At 41.3% G+C, this 19407-nt stretch overlaps 1 protein-coding gene across 10 annotated transcripts in view; it reads right to left on the reverse strand.

The window, feature by feature from the left end:
• Positions 1-18247, reverse strand: part of MTMR3 (myotubularin related protein 3) — a 141513-nt gene extending 123266 nt beyond the window's left edge. For 8 of the 10 annotated variants that reach the window (XM_066370529.1, XM_066370528.1, XM_066370525.1 and 5 more), the window contains exon 1: positions 18112-18194. The gene's annotated coding sequence lies outside the window, so the exon portion shown is untranslated. Of the gene's footprint in view, positions 1-17737; positions 18018-18111 lie in introns of those variants that run through there. The other 2 variants (XM_066370522.1, XM_066370521.1) reach the window with 2 other exon arrangements.
• Between the last annotated feature and the right edge of the window lie 1160 nt (positions 18248-19407).

Here is a 19407-nt window from a genome sequence, read left to right on the forward strand (position 1 = left end):
CTACTTGTATGACAGCTTTATTTGTAGTTATCAAAAACTGAAAACGCCTTGGCCGGTTGGCTCAGTGGTAGAGCATTGGCCTGGCATGCAGGAGTCCCGGGTTCGATTCCCAGCCAGGGCACACAGGAGAAGCGCCCATCTGCTTCTCCACCCCTCTCCCTCTCCTTCCTCTGTGTCTCTCTCTTCCCCTCCTGCAGCCAAGGCTCCACTGGAGCAAAGTTGGCCCGGGCGCTGAGGATGGCTCCGTAGCCTCTGCCTCAGGCGCTAGAATGGCCCTGGTTGCAACAGAGCAACGCCTCAGATGGGCAGAGCATTGCCCCCTGGTGGGCGTGCCGGGTGGATCTCTGTCGGGCGCATACGGGAGTCTGACTTGCCTCCCCGTCTCCAACTTCAGAAAAATACAAAAAAAAAACAGGCCCTGGCCAATTGGCTCAGTGGTAGAGCATTGGCCCAGAGTATGGATGTCCTGGGTTTGATTCCCAGTCAGGGCACACAGGAGAAGCAGCCATCTGCTTCTCCACTCCTCCTGCTTGCCCTCCCCCTCTCCCCCCCCCCCACCTCCTGCACCCATGGCTCGATTGGAGCAAACTGGCCCTAGGCGCTGAGGATGATTCCATGGCCTCCACCTCAGGCACTAAGAAGAGCTTGGGTGCTGAGCAACAGAGCAACACCCCAGACAGGCAGAGCATCACAACTAGTGGGCTTGCAGGGTAGATCCCAGTAGGGGCACATACAGAAGTCTGTCTCTGCCTCCCCTCCTCTCACTGAACAAAAAAATAAAAATAAATTTAAAAACTGAAAACAACCCGAATGAACTTGAAGAATAAATAGACTGTGGTACATCCTTACAGGAATGCTACTTAGCAAAAAAAGTAATTACTGATACACAAAATATAGATATATCAAGGAGAATTATGTTAAATAAAAGAAGCCAGAGTCAGCCCTGGCAGTTGCTCAGTGGTAGAGCATCCATCCAGCATGTGGATGTCCTGGGTTCGATTCCCAGTCAGGGCACACAGGAGAAGTGACTATCTGCTTCTCTACCCCTCCCCCTCTTGCTTCTTTCTCTTTCTCTTTCTCTCTCTCTCTTCTCCTCCCCTTCTGCAGCCAAGGCTTGATTAGAGCAAGCTGGCCCGGGCACTGAGGATGGCTGCATGGCCTCCGCCTCAGGTGCTAAAAAATGGCTCCGGATGCAATGGAGCAAGGGCCCCAGATGGGAAGAGCATCACCCCCTAGTGGGTTTGCTAGGTGGATCCCAGTCAGGGCACATGAGGGAGTCTGTCCCTGCCTCCCTTCCTCTCACTAAATAAAAAATAAAAAAAAGCAGCCAGAGTCAAAAGGCTACATACTGCATGATTCCATTTATATGAAATTCCATTCGTATGAAAAGACAAAATTATAGTAACAGAACAAATCAGCCATTGTCAGACACTGGGGGTGGGAAAAGAAGCTGATTCCAAAGGGTTAGAAGGAAATTTTTTTTTAGGAGGAAATTTCTTGAGGTGATGAAACTATTCTATATTTTTTTTTTTTTTTTTTTTTTTTGTATTTTTCTGAAGCTGGAAACGGGGAGAGACAGACAGACTCCTGCATGCGCCCAACCGGATCCACCTGGCACGCCCACCAGGGGCGATGCTCTGCCCACCAGGGGGTGATGCTCTGCCCCTCCGGGGCGTCGCTCGGCCGCGACCAGAGCCACTCTAGCGCCTGGGGCAGAGGCCAAGGAGCCATCCCCAGCGCCCGGGCCATCTTTGCTCCAATGGAGCCTTGGCTGCGGGAGGGAAAGAGAGAGACAGAGAGGAAGGAGGGGGGGGGGTGGAGAAGCAAATGGGCGCTTCTCCTATGTGCCCTGGCCGGGAATTGAACCCGGGTCCCCCACACGCCAGGCCGACGCTCTACCACTGAGCCAACCGGCCAGGGCCACTATTCTATATCTTGATTATAATGGTAATTATGTGTTTCCAAAACTTGCAGAGCTGGACTCAAAAAGGGTGAGTTTTATTGCGTGTAAATTATATCTTAGTTTGAAAATTTTTAACCATAGAATCTTAATTATTGCTCTGAAAACAAGGTCCAGATGCTACCTAAACAACCAAAACAGGAATGCTAAACCTTGTTAGATCTGCTTCCAAGTTTGAAAACTTCCTTCTATAAACATTTTGCCTAGAAATCTAAAGAATATTTGTAAAATAGTCATAAATTCTCTCAGGATTAAAACTATTTTTTTTTTTTTTATTTATTGACTTTACAGAGAGAGGAGGGGAGAGTACAAGAACTATCAAGTCATAGTTGCTTCACTTTAGTTGTTCAGTGATTGCTTGCTGTATGTGCCTTGACCAGGCAAGCCCAGGGTTTTGAACCGGCAACCTCAGCATTCCAAGTCAATGCTTCATTCACCGTGCCACCACAGGTCAGGCTAAAACTATATTTTAAGAGAAAACTACCTAATGTTTACATCCTAATAGTTCTAGAAGAAAATGAGCTTTGTCAAGGAGGAAATTAACCCAAGCAATAAATATTAACATCTTTTCCATAATCATGATGATCACCAAAAAATGAGGTTCCTATCCTAATTTGGGTTCAAAAAACTAAAATTTTACTTCATAAAACCTCTAAGAGATTTATTTTTAAGATCTTAACACTTGCACTTACCAGTGGTGGCACAATGGATAAAGTGTCAACCTGGGACACTGAGGTCCCAGGTTCAAGTCCTGAGGACACCGGCTTGAGCGCAGGTTCATCCAGCTTAAGCACAGGATCACCAGCTTGAGTGAGGAGTTACCGGCTTCAGTGTGGGATCGTGGCCCTTGATTGAGCCCAAGGTTGCTGGTTTGAGCAAGGGGTCACTGGCTTGGCTGGAGCTCTCTGGTCAAGGCATGTATGAGAAGCAATCAATGAACAACTAAAGTACCACTACTACGAGCTGATACTTCTCATCTCTCTCCCTTCTTGGCTTTATTTCTGTCTCTCTGCCTCTCTCTCTTGCTAAAAAAAATAAAAAATAAAAAATAATTTTAAAAAAATGACTTAATATTTGCCTAAAATCTTTAAGTGCTTTCACTTAATCAAGCAGTATAGCAAAGTAGTTGAAAGTTCAGGTTCAAGAACTCAAACACCTGGACAAGTTATGTTAACCTCATTTTGTCTAAATTTCCCATGTCAGTAACATTGAAATAATTATAGCTACCTCTGAGAATAGCTACCTAGACAATTAATTGAGTTAATACACAAAAATTGTTTACAATAGTGCCTGGCATGCTTATGTAAGCCTCAGAAAGTTTTAAACTAATACAAATGAATGATATTAATAATCACTAGCTGTGTGTCCTTAGACAAATAATTTTATCTTTGTATATCACAATTCTGCTCTATAATGTAAGAAACCTAAATTCAATGGCCTGAAGATCTATCTAGTAATATGCACCAAATCACCCTGCAAAGAAAAATCTGAGACCCACCTGACCAGGGGTGGCGCAGTGATAGAGCATCAACCTGAAATGCTGAGGTCTCAGATTCAAAACCCCAAGTCATACACTTGAGCATGGGCTTATCCAGCTTGAACACAGGCTCACCACCCTTGAGTGCAGGGTCACTGGCTTGAACATGGGATCATCAAAATGATCCCATAATCGCTGGCTTGAGCCCAAGGTCATTGGCATGAGCAAGGCATGACTGGCTCAGCTTGAGGGCCACCCCCCCACCCTGTCAAGGCACATATGAGACTCAATCAATGAACAACTAAAGTAACACAACTACAACTACACATCTCTCTCCCTTTCTGCCTGTTTCCCTTCTCCCTCCATCCTTTTGTCTCTCTAAATAAAAATAAAAATAAATCTGAGATCTAAATAAATTAAACAGCTTGCCCAAAGAGACAGTAAGGTGGAAAGCACAGTCAAGATGAGGATATTCTGGTATTCTGAGATTCCTCAAATCTGTTCTCTCCAAAAAATTTAGCCCTTCATCAACTCTTTCCTAGACACAGGTAAGACATACCCAAAAAAACCCTCCAATTTATTCATTTAAAAATTCATTAAGGCCTGACCAGGCGGTGGCGCAGTGGATAGAGAGTCAGACTGGGATGCGGAGGACTCGGGTTCAAAACCCCGAGGTTGCCAGCTTGACCGCAAGCTCATCTTGTTTCAGCTAAAGCTCACCAGCTTGGACCCAAGGTCACTGGCTCCAGCAAGGGTTTACTTGGTCTACTGAAAGCCCATGGTCAAGGCACATATGAGAAAGCAATCAATGAACAGCTAAGGTGTCGCAATGCACAACGAAAAATTAATGATTAATGCTTCTCATCTCTCCATTCCTGTCTGTCCCTGTCTATCCCTCTCTCTGACTCTGTGTCTCTGTAAAAAAAAAAAAAATCATTAAGGCCCTGGCTGGTTGGCTCAGTGGTAGTATTAGCCTGGTGTGTGGATGTCCCAGGTTCAATTCCCAGTCAGAGCACATGGGAAAAGCAACCATCTGCTTCTCCTCCCTTCCTCCTCCTCTCCCCCTCAACCCCCTGCAGCCATGGCTTGGTTTGAGCGCATCGGGCCCCAGGTGCCGAGGATGGCTCCGTGATGGCTCCGTGAAGCCTCCAACTCAGGCACTAAAATTAGCTCAGTTTCAAGCATGGCCCCAGATGGGCAGAGCATTAGCCTGAGATGGGGGTAGTCAGGTGGATTCTGGTAGGGGCACATGTAGGAGTTTGTATACCTCCCCTCCTCTCGGAAAAGAAGAAAAAAAATTCATTAAGCTATACGTTTGTTTTATACATTCTTCTATGTTTGTTTTATATCATAACTTATAAAGATAAAATATGTTTCATCATGAAGTATACTCATGTTCTTACAGAACTAGTAGGAAAGTTAATGAAGCTAAAGGAAGATAAATTCAGGTGATCATGTTCATTAAAATTTTGTGAGTGGGTAAAAGTTTTTTGTGAGTTTTTTTAAACATTCATCGGGAGACATTTTATTTAATTAATTAATTTATTTTTGTGACAGAGAGAAGGACAGATAGGGACAGAGAGACAGAAAGGGAGAGAGATGAGAAGCAGCAATTCCTTGTTGTGGTGCCTTAGTTGTTCACGGACTGCTTTCTCATATGTGCCTTGATGGGGGGGGGGGGGTGTTACAACAGACCAAGTGACCTCTTGCTCAAGCCAGCAAACTTGGGCTCAGTCCAACACTCTATCCACTGCGCCACCACCTGGTCAGGCAGGGGGTAAAAGTTTTAAAACTGAGGTATTATATACATACAAAAAAGTGCACATATCTTAAGTACGCAATTCAATAATTTTCATATACTGAAGACAATGAAGTCACCAGCCAAATCAAGATACAGAATATTAGCAGCACCCCTACGTCTCCCTTGCTTGTTTATACAGCCAAAGATAACAATTATTCTGACTTTCACTACCATCAATTAGTTTTACTCATTTTTTAAACTTTACAGAAATGGAATCACACAATATGTTGTCTTATGAATATGTTCATGAATGCTTTAATTTCCCTTCTTGCAAACAAAATGCGTTTATGTAAACCAGATATTGAGAGGTTCTCTCAAACAAATAGTTGAACCATTTGCAGAGCAAACCATTTCTCAAATAATAAAATATCTAAGATATTGATTTAATATATATCTTTAAGATATATTTTTTGATATATGGCTGATATTTCCTCTTTCCTCAATGAGATTTCTAAGAAATAAATTTTCACTGACTTTTAGTTGGAGAAAACAGAGACCCAAAATGTCTCAAAAAATATTATATTTATTCTTTCATCAGAAGAAATCTGAATTGTAATTTTTTTTAAAAATGGAAGATAAAAGAAAAAAGGGTTAGGAAGTCATGAAGAGATTTCAAACCATAAATCTCTTAAAATTACATTATTTAATTTTACTTTTATATAAAGAAAAGAACTATCAATTAATTATAGCCAACAATGAACACAGAAATAAAAATGTAAAATTTTGGTTTGCTATAGAATATATGATTCCAACACCATCTTGACAGCATTGCAACATAATTTTAAATACTAAATGCTCTTATTTTGTCCTGAGATCACCTCCTACCACTAATTTATGTAACTGTTTAATATTGAGTCCATAATCGGTGCTGTCCAACATGGTAGCCATCAGACACATGGCTAGTTCAAGTTCAGTAATTAAAATTAAATAAAATTTTAAATTTTAGTTCTTTTGTCAAACTAGCCAAGTTTCAAATGCTCAAATCATAATATACAGTGCAGATACTGACTAACAGAAAGAATCATCAGAGGAAGTTATATATGTTGTCTCATCTCTCACTCACTCCTAGCCCCTTACTATGCTAAAATTCATCTAAGAAAATGATGACCAATAACTAGTATGGATCACCACATTCAATTATTTCCTTAGCGCCAATCTTCCTTCATCTCAAACGTTAACTGTCACTATTTGTAATCCTCCCTTCTCCTTGAACTCCACTATGCCTCATTAACCTGATTTTAAGTTTTCTTTAAATTTTATCTTCTTCCACACCCCAAACCAGATGAGTATATAAACTTACAGTGGCCCAATCCCCAACTGTATATTAACACCAAAATGCCAATAAGACCATATTGTCATAAGTTATTGATCTGAATATCTTCCATTTCAAATTACATGTATAAAATCTGTATCATATGAGTTACAATAATCCCACTTGATATTTAACATGCACATACACAAGGCTACAGAACTTAAGTCCAAATGGCAAGTGAGCAGAATAATTGGGAATTCAGGCTGTCCTGTGTATAAAATTCGTAGAATCTGATTTATCTTTTTACAGCATCATTGATAACACTCAATGGGCTCATTAGGAAGAGAAAATTTAGATGGAAGTCCTCGTTTTTAATTGTGATCAAACCCCAGACTGTCTCAGACACAGTTTAGTGGAGTTCACAATGAGTTCAAATCAGTTTGCCTACCCCTTAGTACTTCCAACAACTGTTACTCTGCTTAGGAACTGGAACCCGTTAACTACCCACTTTCTCACTGGTCACTGACTTAAAACTTCATAAGACACCCAATGAAAACTAAAGACATTAAAATGTACTTTAAAATAGCAGCTTTTCCTAATTATAAGAGTAATACAGCCAGCCTGACCAAGTGGTGGCGCAGTGGACAGAGCATCAGACTGGGACATGAAGAACCCAAGTTCGAAACCCCAGGTCGCCAGCTTGAGCATGGCTCATCTGATTTGAGCAAGGCTCACCAGCTTAAGCCCAAAGTCGCTGGCTTGAGCAAAGGGTCACTCGGTCTGCTATAACACCCGGTCAAAGCACATACGAGAAAGCCATCAATGAACAACTAAGGTGCCGCAACGAAGAATTGATGCTTCTCATCTCTTTCCCTTCCTATCTGTCTGTCCCTATCTCTCTCTCTCTCTCTCTCTCTCTCTCTCTCTCTCTCTGTCACAAAAAAAAAGGAGTAATATATGCCCACTACAGAAAACTGAAAAACTTACAAACGAATATAAAGCAGAAAACAGTCACACTATTCTACCAGACAGAAATTTATCACTACTACTATTTCCATTTCTGTCTTTCCAAGGTCTCTCTTATATATAAAAATGTTAGTTCCCTTACTAAACAAGATTTTAAGTACAGCAAAACAAAGGAAGTAACTTACTAGTTCTTTGAAAGTCTAATTCTCTTCTACGTTTTCAGAGTAAGCCAAAACCATGTGTACAGGCAACTACGTGCTCCTTTTCATTCCCGTACCCCATAGCAAACTGGTGTCCATATTTCAGGAATCATTATATACCCAAAGACTAATGAGTATGTTTCCTTTTTAAATACCAGTCTACTGCATAAGTAAATAATATACATATATACACAGTCTTGCCAGTAGGAGAGACACAGTAAAAGGAATTACTACATTAAGACTAACTATTTTGGCCTGACCAGGCTGTGGTGCAGTGGATAGAGCACCCGCCTGGGACGCTAAGACCCAGGTTCAAAACCCAGAGTTCACAGCTTGAGCGTGGGACCATAAACAGGACCCCGTGGTCACTGGCTTACGCCCAAGGTTGCTGGCTTGAGCCAGGAGTCGCTGGCTCAGCTGGTGCCCCCCAATCAAGGCATATTTGAGAAAGCAATCAATGAACAACTAAGGTGCCGCAAATATGAGTTGATGCTTCTCATCTCTCTCCCTGTCTTGTCTGTCCCTGTCTCCCTCTCTCTCTCTCACACACACACACACAAAAAAGTAACTTTTTTGTCACCTTAAAACTATCCTTAAGAGAAAGTAAAAGGATATTTGAAAGGCCGATGTAAAATTAATGACCTCTTCCACAAAACATTTTCTGTACACATCAGATAAAGGAACAATCTACAGAAAATGGTGAGTGCTGGTTTTACAATGCTATAACTTATTTACAGGTATAAATAAATGTGCAAGACTTTAAAAAGTCCATAAATATTGATAGCTTACTCTGTAGTAGACAGTATATTAAGTGCTAGGGAGTGAAGGAGAACAGCCATCAGAACCTACTTCTGCAGGGTTTACAGTCTACTACTTTAAATATGATGTCAAACACAAGGCATGTGGCCCCAAAGGAGTCACAGCATCCCTGGATAATGATGATCTCAAATTCTTATGAGGTTCTAAGATGATGTATGTGAAAGAACCTTATCAATCATGCTACCTAAAGTAAAAAGGGATTTTTTCCAAAGCACTGCATATAACAATCATCTTCAATATAAATTATCTCATTTCTTTAAATTGGCAAAAAATAATCATTCGAGTTGCTCTTTTCACAATGTCTAGACTTCAATATTATCTTTTTCTGACAATGACCGATAAGAAATAACTGAAATTAAGTACTCTATTATGAGAGGAAAAAAGAAGACATTTTTCTAGTGCAAAAGCACAATTTCCTGATTTTATAATTTACAGGGGGAGAAGGGGCAAATCAAAAGCAATTTATTCAAACTTAGGAAAAAAGTTACCTTTTACCCTAAGATTTATCATGAAATGTTTCATCCTGAGAAAGCATTTTTAAAAGCTCAAGACTCAGCCTATTCCAAGTAGAATTAGTGCAACAAGTTAATAGTGGTATTTTGCAAGCAAATGCAGCAAGTAGCAATTATACATCCCTTTACTCAGCCTTGAATACTTAAACTCTTAGAAAATAGGGATGTTATAACTGAACTGCTTTCCAGAAAGCGTAAACAATTTAAAATATACTCAACACAATTATCAGTCTTCATATCTAAGAGAAGTACCGTACACAGACTGTTTCTGACCCTATTATTTTATTTGCCCTTTTCATATTTGGCCACCTCAACAAATGACAAAAGATATCAAATTGATTCTTTATGAGCAAGGTTCATATGTTGGCCCTTATTGAAAAGATGACTCTCTATGAGAGGATGGGATCAGAGAAGGGAAAGAGATTAGTGAAATTATATATACTTGCCTGACCAGGCGGTGGCGCATTGGATAGAGCGTAGAACTGGGATGCAGAGGACCCGAGTTCGAGACCCCGAGATCACCAGCTTGAGTGCGGGCTCATCTGGTTTGAGGAAAAGCCCACCAGCTTGAACCCAAGGTCGCTGGCTCCAGCAAGGGGTTACTCGGTCTGCTGAAGGCCCGCAGTCAAGGCACATATGAGAAAGCAATCAATGAACAACTAAGGTGTTGCAACGCGCAATGAAAAACTAATGATTGATGCTTCTCATCTCTCTCCGTTCCTGTCTGTCTGTCCCTGTCTATCCCTCTCTCTGACTCACTCTCTGTCTCTGTAAAAAATAAATAAATAAAATTTAAAAAAAAATTATATATACTTAACACAGCGTTATAGAGAACAAATCCTGGAAGGAAAGGGGGAAAGCGTTGAGGGGAGGAGGCAAGGGGGGTGTCAAGGGGAACACAGGGGTGGGGGGAGATATATTCGGTGGGACACTTGAATCGATGTAAGCACAATAAATTAAAATCAATAAAAATTTTTAAAAAAAGATGACTCTCAAAGCATAAGACACTTTAAAGACTATCATAATCCAACTAGGCTGGGCCATCTGCAGAACTAGTGGAAATGCCCAAAAACAATCATTCATAAAAGTCTAACATTAAATCTTAGGAGTCTAAAGCCACGATCTCCACAGCAGAGTATAACATACCTCAAGGAGTGCCCAAGATGCTCCATTGGAGTAAAGGAGAAAAATATTTGGGGTTTTTTGTTTTGTTTGTTTATTTTTCAAGACAGACCGACAGGAACATCAAGCTGTTCCTATATGTGCTGTGACCAGGGATCAAAGCAGAAACCTCTGTGCTTTGGGGTGCTCCAACCAACCGAGTTATCAGGCCAGGGCTTAATTTTTTACTGATTGATTGACTGACTGTTAGAGACAGATAAAGGAAGGGAGAGAGAGGGAAGGAGGAAAGGAATTTTTTTTTTTTTTTTTACAGAGACAGAGAGTCAGAGAGAGGGATAGATAGGGACAGATAGACAGGAACGGAGAGAGATGAGAAGCATCAATCATCAGTTTTTCATTGTGACACCTTAGTTGTTCATTGATTACTTTCTCATATGTGCCTTGACTGGGGGACTACAGCAGACCGAGTAACCCCTTGCTCAAGCCAGAGACCTTGGGGTCTCAAAACTGGGTCCTCTGCATCCCAGTCCGACGCTGTATCCACTGCGCCACCGCCTGGTCAGGCAGGAAGGGAAGCTTTCATTTGTTCCACTTAGTTGTGCATTCACTGGTTGCTTCCCATATATGCCCTGACCGGGGATCAAACCCACAACCTTGTTTCAGGAAGACACTCTAATCAACTGAGCTAGCCCACCAAGACCTGAGTTTTATTTTTAAGTCTCATCCTTGTTAAAAGGGATGGGGATTATATTTTATAAGGTACACAGTAACCAGCTACTATACATATTGTTTGTACATCAAATAAATATTTATACTTAAGGATTGAGGATTTGTGCTCAAAACCTTTTTTACTATTGGAATGAGGAATCACAAAATTTAGAGATCACTAAAGTACTCCTTGTCACTGTACTTTCATTTTTACCTGCCTCTTCCAGGGTTAAGCTGTAGAGGCTAAGATCTGATGTTGAAAAAAAGAACAAAGGAAAACTATTCCCACAAACTATTTTATACTCCTACCACCAAACTAAAAGATAATAAATCACTAGCAAGAACATGTGGAATTGGACACTAGTATACTATTGGTGGGATTTTAAAATAGACATCTATCAATAGGGCACCTTCAGTAAATTCAAATTTAAAACACATAGCCCACTTTCAGAATTAAGCCTAAGGAAAGAGCACAATTGTATAAATAAGTCCAAACTAGTTCATCACAGCACTGTTTAAAGAAAAAATTTGAAAATGTTCATTAACAGGAAATGCTGTAAACAATGATGCATCCATATCACAGAACATTAAATAAATACCCACAAAGGGAACATCAATTTGACATAAAAAGTTGGTTATTTTCTTAAGTATTTCAGTAGATTACACATAAAAAAACACACACCAAATACAAATATTATATCTAAGTAGGATTATGAGTTAACTCTACTTTCTCCTGGGTTATCTCAATTCCTGTGTTTGTAAGGTTTCTTAATTTTCATAGTTAATATGTACTGTAGTTTCATAATCTGAAATAAAAATTTCATTTTGAAATTTAAAATGAGCCTGACTAGGCGGTGGCGCACTGGATAGAGCATCAGACTGGGATGCGGAAGACCCAGGTTCGAGACCCCAAGGTCACCAGCTTGAGCGTGGGCTCATCTGGTTTGAGCAAAAATTCACCAGCTTGGACCCAAGGTCGCTGGCTCAAGCAAGGGGTTACTCAGTCTGCTGAAGGCCCGCGGTCAAGGCACGTATGAGAAAGCAATCAATGAACAACTAAGATGTCACAATGCACAACGAAAAACTAATGATTGATGCTTCTCATCTCTCCATTCCTGTCTGTCCCCGTCTATCCCTCACTCTGACTCTCTCTGTCTCTGTAAAAAAAAAAAAGAAAGAAAGAAAGAAAGAAAGAAAGAAAGAAAGAAAGAAAGAAAGAAAGAAAGAAAGAAATTTAAAATGAGATTAAACTAAAACTCCTTATTACTGCCCTATTGTGCTTCCAACCAAACACTCTTGTAAACCCTCTACTTTGCCCCATGTGGTTTGTGTAACCAGTCTAAATATTTTACAACTGCATGGCCTGTGGTGGAACAGTAGATGGAGCGCCAACCTGGAACGCTGAGGTCACAGGTTAGAAACCCTGGGCTTGCCCTGGACGGAAAGCTCAGCTGCTTAGAGCATCATCAGTAAGTACACAGGTTGCCGGTTCAATTCCTTTCCAGGGCACATACAAGAACAGATCTGCCTCTCTGTCTCTTCTTTCCTCTCTCTCCAAAATTAACAAAATAAGCATTTTTTTAAAAAAAAAGAAGAAGAAACAGAAACCCTGGGCTGCACATACAATAAGCAAAAAATAAACAGCTAGAGTGAAGCAACCACTTCTCATATCCCCATCCTGTAAAGTCAATAAATAAAAATCTTTAAAAAATAAATACTTTACAACTACAGATTTATCTTACAGAAAAATGATAGGCATGGAACAAAAAAATAAGAACTACCCTATTTTAAATTGGCCTTTTTGTCTTTATACCAAATATAAAATTAATCAATATACTTACTTACAATTCCTTACATTATGCCGGATTATCAATCTATGAGTAATTCAGAGAACTAAACAAATTTATATCTCTCTTCTGCGACTAACTTATAAAAGCATTAGCTACAAAAGAAATTAAATTTAGAACCCAGAGAAATTAAATGAGCAAAGCATGCTACCTGCTACTATCTCTCCTAATGAAATCATTCTAAATATCGAGTGAAGACACACCAGACATATAATAGACCCAGGCCTGGACATAGCCAAAACAATGCTTTGCAAGGTCAGCACCAAGACAATACCTCTATACTTTAATTACCAAGCAAGCCATTTAAGAAAAAAGGGTGAGGAAGAACATTAACATACATGTATGTCTTAATTTTGCTTCATTAAATCAACAATTTATAATGAAGCTATGAGGTATTTCACCCTTAACAAATAGCTTTAATTTAACCCAACCTATTTCCATGGTTTTTTACTTGTTTTATGCTTTATTATCTTATAATCAGTCATTCTAACTTCAAGTACCATATTCCTACATAACTGCTTCTAAGTTTCACCACAACTCAAGAAAAAATACACTTTACCTTGCATCCCAGTAAATATATAATCATATATTTAAAAAAGAAACAAAAGTTTCCCAAATCAATACATACTTTCACCATCTGCAATGTGCTGATATTTCTATTTCTTTTTTTTTCTATTTCTTTTTTTAATGCTTTTTTTAAATCACCGCATTGATTTCATTACCCTATGACGGTGTCACCTGCCATTTAGAAAAGATTAGTACTTTACACAGAATGTACTAAACTCCCTGACCCTCCTACTTTTCACCACAGCTCCAATATAACAAAATTGGGTGAAATCCAACAAGTCTATCCAAGTGCAAAATTTGGCACAAATGTTAGACATCCCCAATTCCTCTGAAGTTCCCCCCAACACTGACTATTCCTGTTGGCAGATGGGATGCAAGTGCTGAAAGGTTTCTCCAGGCAAAGTACAGAAACAAAAATCTTTTGTTGCCCTGGCCGGTTGGCTCAGCGGTAGAGCGTCGGCCTAGCGTGCGGAGGACCCGGGTTCGATTCCCGGCCAGGGCACACAGGAGAAGCGCCCATTTGCTTCTCCACCCCTCCACCGCGCTTTCCTCTCTGTCTCTCTCTTCCCCTCCTGCAGCCAAGGCTCCATTGTGAGCAAAAGATGGCCCGGTGGCGCTGGCATGGCTCTGTGGACCCTTGCCTCAGGTGCTAGAGTGGCTCCAGTCGCAACATGGCGACGCCCAGGGATGGGCAGAGCATCGCCCCCCTGGTGGGCAGAGCGTCGCCCTCTGGTGGGCGTGCCGGGTGGATCCCGGTCGGGCGCATGCGGGAGTCTGTCTGACTGTCTCTCCCTGTTTCCAGCTTCAGAAAAATGAAAAAAACAAACAAAAAAAATAAAAATTAAAATTAAAAAAAATCTTTTGTTGCCATATCAATTACATTAGTAAATTCTGCACTTGAGAACTCCTAGCAAATTTACCACTGCTCCACAAACCAACTCTTGCAAAAATATAAAACAAAATTTTACCACAATAGGATGCTAGTATGATCCCCTTACACTGTGATTGTTTGTCGTATACATTTCATTTGATCCTCCCTTATACTCTGTGAGAGAAGTTGCTCTTCTTCCTTTTACTAATGAGGGAATTGAAGCTCAGAGACCTAACTGGCTTGCCAGAAAAAACACTGCTATGGAGGAGCACAACCTAGGCTTGAACCTAGGATTTACTGATTTATCCACTCATGCTACAATTTTCATTTTCAACATCTGCTACAAATATGAACTTAAGTGTATTAAGTTTCTAAATACAAAAGTGAAGACTGAAAGCATGACACAAATATTGGTATCATAAAATTAGGATTAATGGTAATGAAGTTGAACACTTGGTTGCCTCTACATTTATTGGGAATCCTAGTTCAAATTCAATACTGATTTGATCTCCTACTTTGTCGGTCAACATTTCACTATTATAAAATTACATATAAATTCACCATAGAAAATTACAGAATTGGGTAGTCTGTAAGAAACAAGTGGCTACATAAATTGCATAAATTTCCCCCAAACCATCCTTAATCTTGTGGTTTCACACTAAACTATGAAGTTCCCTATGTGAATTCCGTTTTGATTTCATCACTAAGTGAATTTCAACAGCATAAACATGTTTCTGCATAATACTTGCAACATGCACTCAATTTCCAGAGCACTTCTGGACAACATCTAAAATCCACAAGCTTAAAAGCAGAATTCAAGGCACAATGCTTTTTTTAATTAAAAAGCTTCATCTACCTTTGAGATGAACACCAAATAACAATTACAATTATTAAAGATCTGCAAAATCAGGCTGGAGAAACTACTTGAGATCAAGAGTAGAGGCCTTTACTTGTATAGATGAGAAAACTAAAGTACAGGTAAGTGACATTCCCTAACAGCAATCGCAGTCATCGGCTATCATCTACTCAATTACTGTTTCCCATTATTCTAAATGCCTCTGTATCTAATAAAATGTGATCCTAAAAAACATCACTAACACCTAAAAAATGTAAGATACAGTTTTTTAAAGACACATTTAAGACCCACAAAACTAGGGGACAGAATAGTGTTCAATGACAATCTTTAGAAAACAGAATCTCTTGAAGAAAAGTCCCAAACCACTTGATCTAAAAACTGACTGTTTATTCCAACGCAAAGAATCAAGTAGCTTTTAATAACTAACATTGTTATCAATCACTATAACAGTTCTTTTCCCATCTCAATACTATTAATTTACATAACAAATACATATCTGAGGGGATATTATGCTGGGAACTCCAGCTGCGTACTGGAGACACCAAGGAGCTAAACAGATGTGGCCTCTGGTTCTTGTAGAGTGCACTACTGGGTGCACTTCACATCCTCCTCTACAATATGAATAATTACTTCATAACTCAACATTCCACTTTACCACATAAGGTGTTAACCAGAGTTAAAAACTGACTTAACCACTCCTCATAGCCTGGGGCAAATTTCAAGAACTTTTCACAATAAACCTTCCTGGTTCACAACCCTTGTCTCAAAAGACTGCTAAGTCACCCACCCTACTCTCACTTCATTAGAAACCTGAGTCAGATGGTTTAGGAGCAACCATGATGTTGGGATGTTGAGAAGTACCTTTGGTGGACCCCTTCGTAAGCCAGAAGTCAACTTACTGCCTGCCCCTCTCCGTTTCTTTCCTCTGGATTCTTCCATATATACCTGGAAATACCTACAGTCAAGTAGCACCTAATTTTTATCAAGTGTGTTCCTGAAGACACACACAAATAACTTTTGGCAACAAATCTGTTCCCCCTACATAAATCCATTATATTAGGAGATGCTCGATTTTCAGTTTTAAGTTTCTCAGGCTTCCCCTTCTTTCCTACCTCTCAAGTTCCTTTTTTTTTATTTTTATTTGGTTGTTTATTTGTTTAGAGAAAGGGAAAGGGGAGAGGGGTAGAGAGAAACATCAATTTGCTGTTCTATTTATTTATGCATTCATTGGTTGATTTGAGTATGTGCCCTAACTGGGGTCAAACCTGCAAACTTGGCTTGTCTGGACAATGCTCTAACCAACTGAGCACCTAGCCAGGGCCCTACCTCTCAAATTCTTAAAGATCTATAAACAAAAAGCACTCTCTGCAGTTGTAATTAATGAGAATCTTTTGGAATACCAAAGGTGACTTAAAGCAGAAATTCACAAACCTGGCTGACTAGAATCATTCAGAGAGCTCTAAGGATGGATTCCCAGGACCCTCCTACAGACTTTAATTCACCTGGTCCTATGTCAGACCCATGTTCAGCATTTCAGGCAGTTTATACTATTTCTGATGACCAGTATTTAACCAGGTAAGTCCTGAACTAAAGAACTTGGCCTACAAGCTGAGAAACTTGGGTATTCCTATGGCTTGCCACTAACTCCTAGTGGGGCTGCACCACAGTGCTGGTCACATGAACTGCTCTGGGTCATCTAAAAATGAGGGAGGTAATTAGAGCTGAAAGAGGCCTTCATAGTCAGCCAATCTAAAATTCCAGAACCCTCCAAATTTAGTTTAATATCACATAATGTACTGGGTTTACTGGAAACAGTGTCATTCTGTAAGCTCTTCTAACCACCCAAGTCACAGGCCCTAGAAGGGAAGACTATCTGCATGCCATCAACATACCTCACTTGGTCTCTGAGCACAAACAAGGACCATGACTCTTTCCCTAGAGAAAGAACCTTGAATCTGAAAAGGAAAGGTCCCCATCACTTTTCAGTATACAAATCACAAGCATTTTATATAGAAAATAATTACTGTCCATATTTTGAGAAACAAAGTTGAACTTCAACTGGAAGAGAGAGTATGGGCCTTTTATTTCATCGTGAAAAAAAATAAATATATCAGATAACAAAGTAGATAACAAGAAACTAAAACAGTCAAGAATTTAGGCCTCGCTCTCGAAAAGATACCTAACCATCAATACCTACAACACCTAACAGTAGCTCACGTGTAAAACTAACAGATGAGATTATCAGACCCCAGAGTTTATTAAAGTGGAATTGACTCCATTATTTACCCATAAAATTTACCCTATTTTTTTTTTAAATTTTATTTAGACGATTAAATTTAACAGAGTGACATTGTTCAACTACAGTACACAGATTTTGGGCAAACATCTCCACATCATTTGGAAAGTCGATTACGTTATATACCCAGCCCCATTATTTTGAGGTAAGTTTTCCAGCCCAAAATACAATCAACAATATGATCTTAGGGGTCCTAAGCAGCACAATGCAAATACATCAAGCAGCACGAGTTCCACCTAAAAAATAACACTGTAATCTTTTGCAGAGCTGTTTGACCAGTGTTCCCTGAGCTTTCTCAACCGCCTCGGAGCCATCCTTCCCATCCAAGTACTACCAGGTCAGGAGGATGCCCTGCTACACAGGCGACACTCCTTCCCACAAGTCCCAGGCCCGCACCGCTCGCCACGGGGGCTCCACTGGCCCCTAGCCTCTCACCACAGTGGACTCCCAAAGACCTGGTCTGGGCGAGGGGTACACACTCACCTCTCGGGGTTCGCAGGTATTTATCCGGACGCTCCGGGGGTAGCGCTTCACACCCTTAACCCCATGGGCCCGTCCCCGCCAGGTCCAGGAAGGCCGCCCCGGCCCGGGAGCCCTCCTCCCTGGCGCCGAGGGTCCGGGCCGGGCTGGGCCACTTAGGCTCCACTCCCCGCGCCTCCCCCTGGCGGCGGCTATAGCCACCGCCCAGAACACCCCTCTGGGCCACGCACACCTTCCACAGCCCCCCGCGGGCCGCCGCCTCCTCCAGAGGGTGACAGCCGCTGCTCCCCAGCCGAGGCCGGCCCCTCCTCCAGCTCCTCCTCACCCACAGAGCAGACCGGGGGGGGGGGGGGGGGGGGGGGGGGGGTGTTTCTTACCAGACGGCAGCACATGGCGAGGCCCGCCAGGGCACGGCCTCCTCCGCCACCCCACAAGGCTTCCAGCCAGGGCCGGCGGGGGGCAGCGCCTGGGCCGCTGGAGCGTCTCGTCTGGGTGCTCCTCTGCCGCCGCCGCCTTCTCACAACCACAACAACATGGCGGCAGCGGCCACACAGAGCGCGCTCCCGACACCGAGCCGAGCCGGGTCGCGAGCGGGGGCGCGCGCACGCCCTGGCGCTCAGCTAAGGTAGCGAAAAGAAGGCAGGCCACCTAGGGGGCGGGGCCGGGTCGTTGGTAACGCCCGTAGATGGGCGGGGCCTCAGACCTTAGGCATGCTCGCGGTGAGTGAAAGATTGGCGGTGGAACCCAGCTGGACAGCTGGAGAAGAGGCAAATAGGGAAGCTGGTGAAGAAAAGCCAACGGTGGTTCTACAGATTTTTGGGAAGCATCTTTTCCTATCTATATAGCTCTGGACAAGACAGTGCCTCACTCTACTTAACCAGTGAAACAGGGCAATAGTAGTAGTAGATTTCACCTGACATTGTGGTGAGATTAAAACCAATATAATATAAGCATGTAAGTTTAGTGTGCTCAGGGTTCTACTTATAATACTATTTCAAACTGCTTCAACTAAATCTCAGCTGGATGAAGTGAGTTTTCAAACAAAAATATAAATCGTAACCCATCCACAACAGCTGAGAAGAATTCTACATACCAGAACTGAATTACCTTAGGCCCTAATAGATTTACCTCCTCTGAGTTACATTTTAACATTATACGCTTGACTTTACTGGAAAATGGCTGAGAGAACCAGTCAAATGAAATCTTTGCATTTATTGTTTTTTTTTTCCTACTGTACTCTCTGCAATGACTTACCCATTTTTTTAGGTTTATTGTCTTTCTAAAAGCTACTTGAAGAATCTCGTTTGTTTTGTCCATGTTATCCCCAGCACCTGGAACTGCTTTTTTTCACAAATTTATTTTTCTTTTTCAAATTTCTTGATTAAATAATAGCTAATATTTATTTATACAGTTCATCTAATTGAATCTTCACAACTTTAATAGGTAGATACGTTATTATCTCCATTTTACAGCTGAACAAGCTGCAGCCAAGAATAGCTGCACTAAAACAAAATTCAAATCCAAACCCAGCTGACAAGAACAACCATGCTGTACTGCACACTTCGTGGCATCGTCACCTGAAATAAAATCCCAAGTAAGAAATTACATTTGAGGCCCTGGCCAGTTGGCTCAATGGATAGAGTATCGGCCCCACATACTCTTGGGTTTGATTC

Source organism: Saccopteryx leptura, chromosome 2 (genome assembly GCF_036850995.1).
Source record: "Saccopteryx leptura isolate mSacLep1 chromosome 2, mSacLep1_pri_phased_curated, whole genome shotgun sequence".
Taxonomy (NCBI): domain Eukaryota; kingdom Metazoa; phylum Chordata; class Mammalia; order Chiroptera; family Emballonuridae; genus Saccopteryx; species Saccopteryx leptura.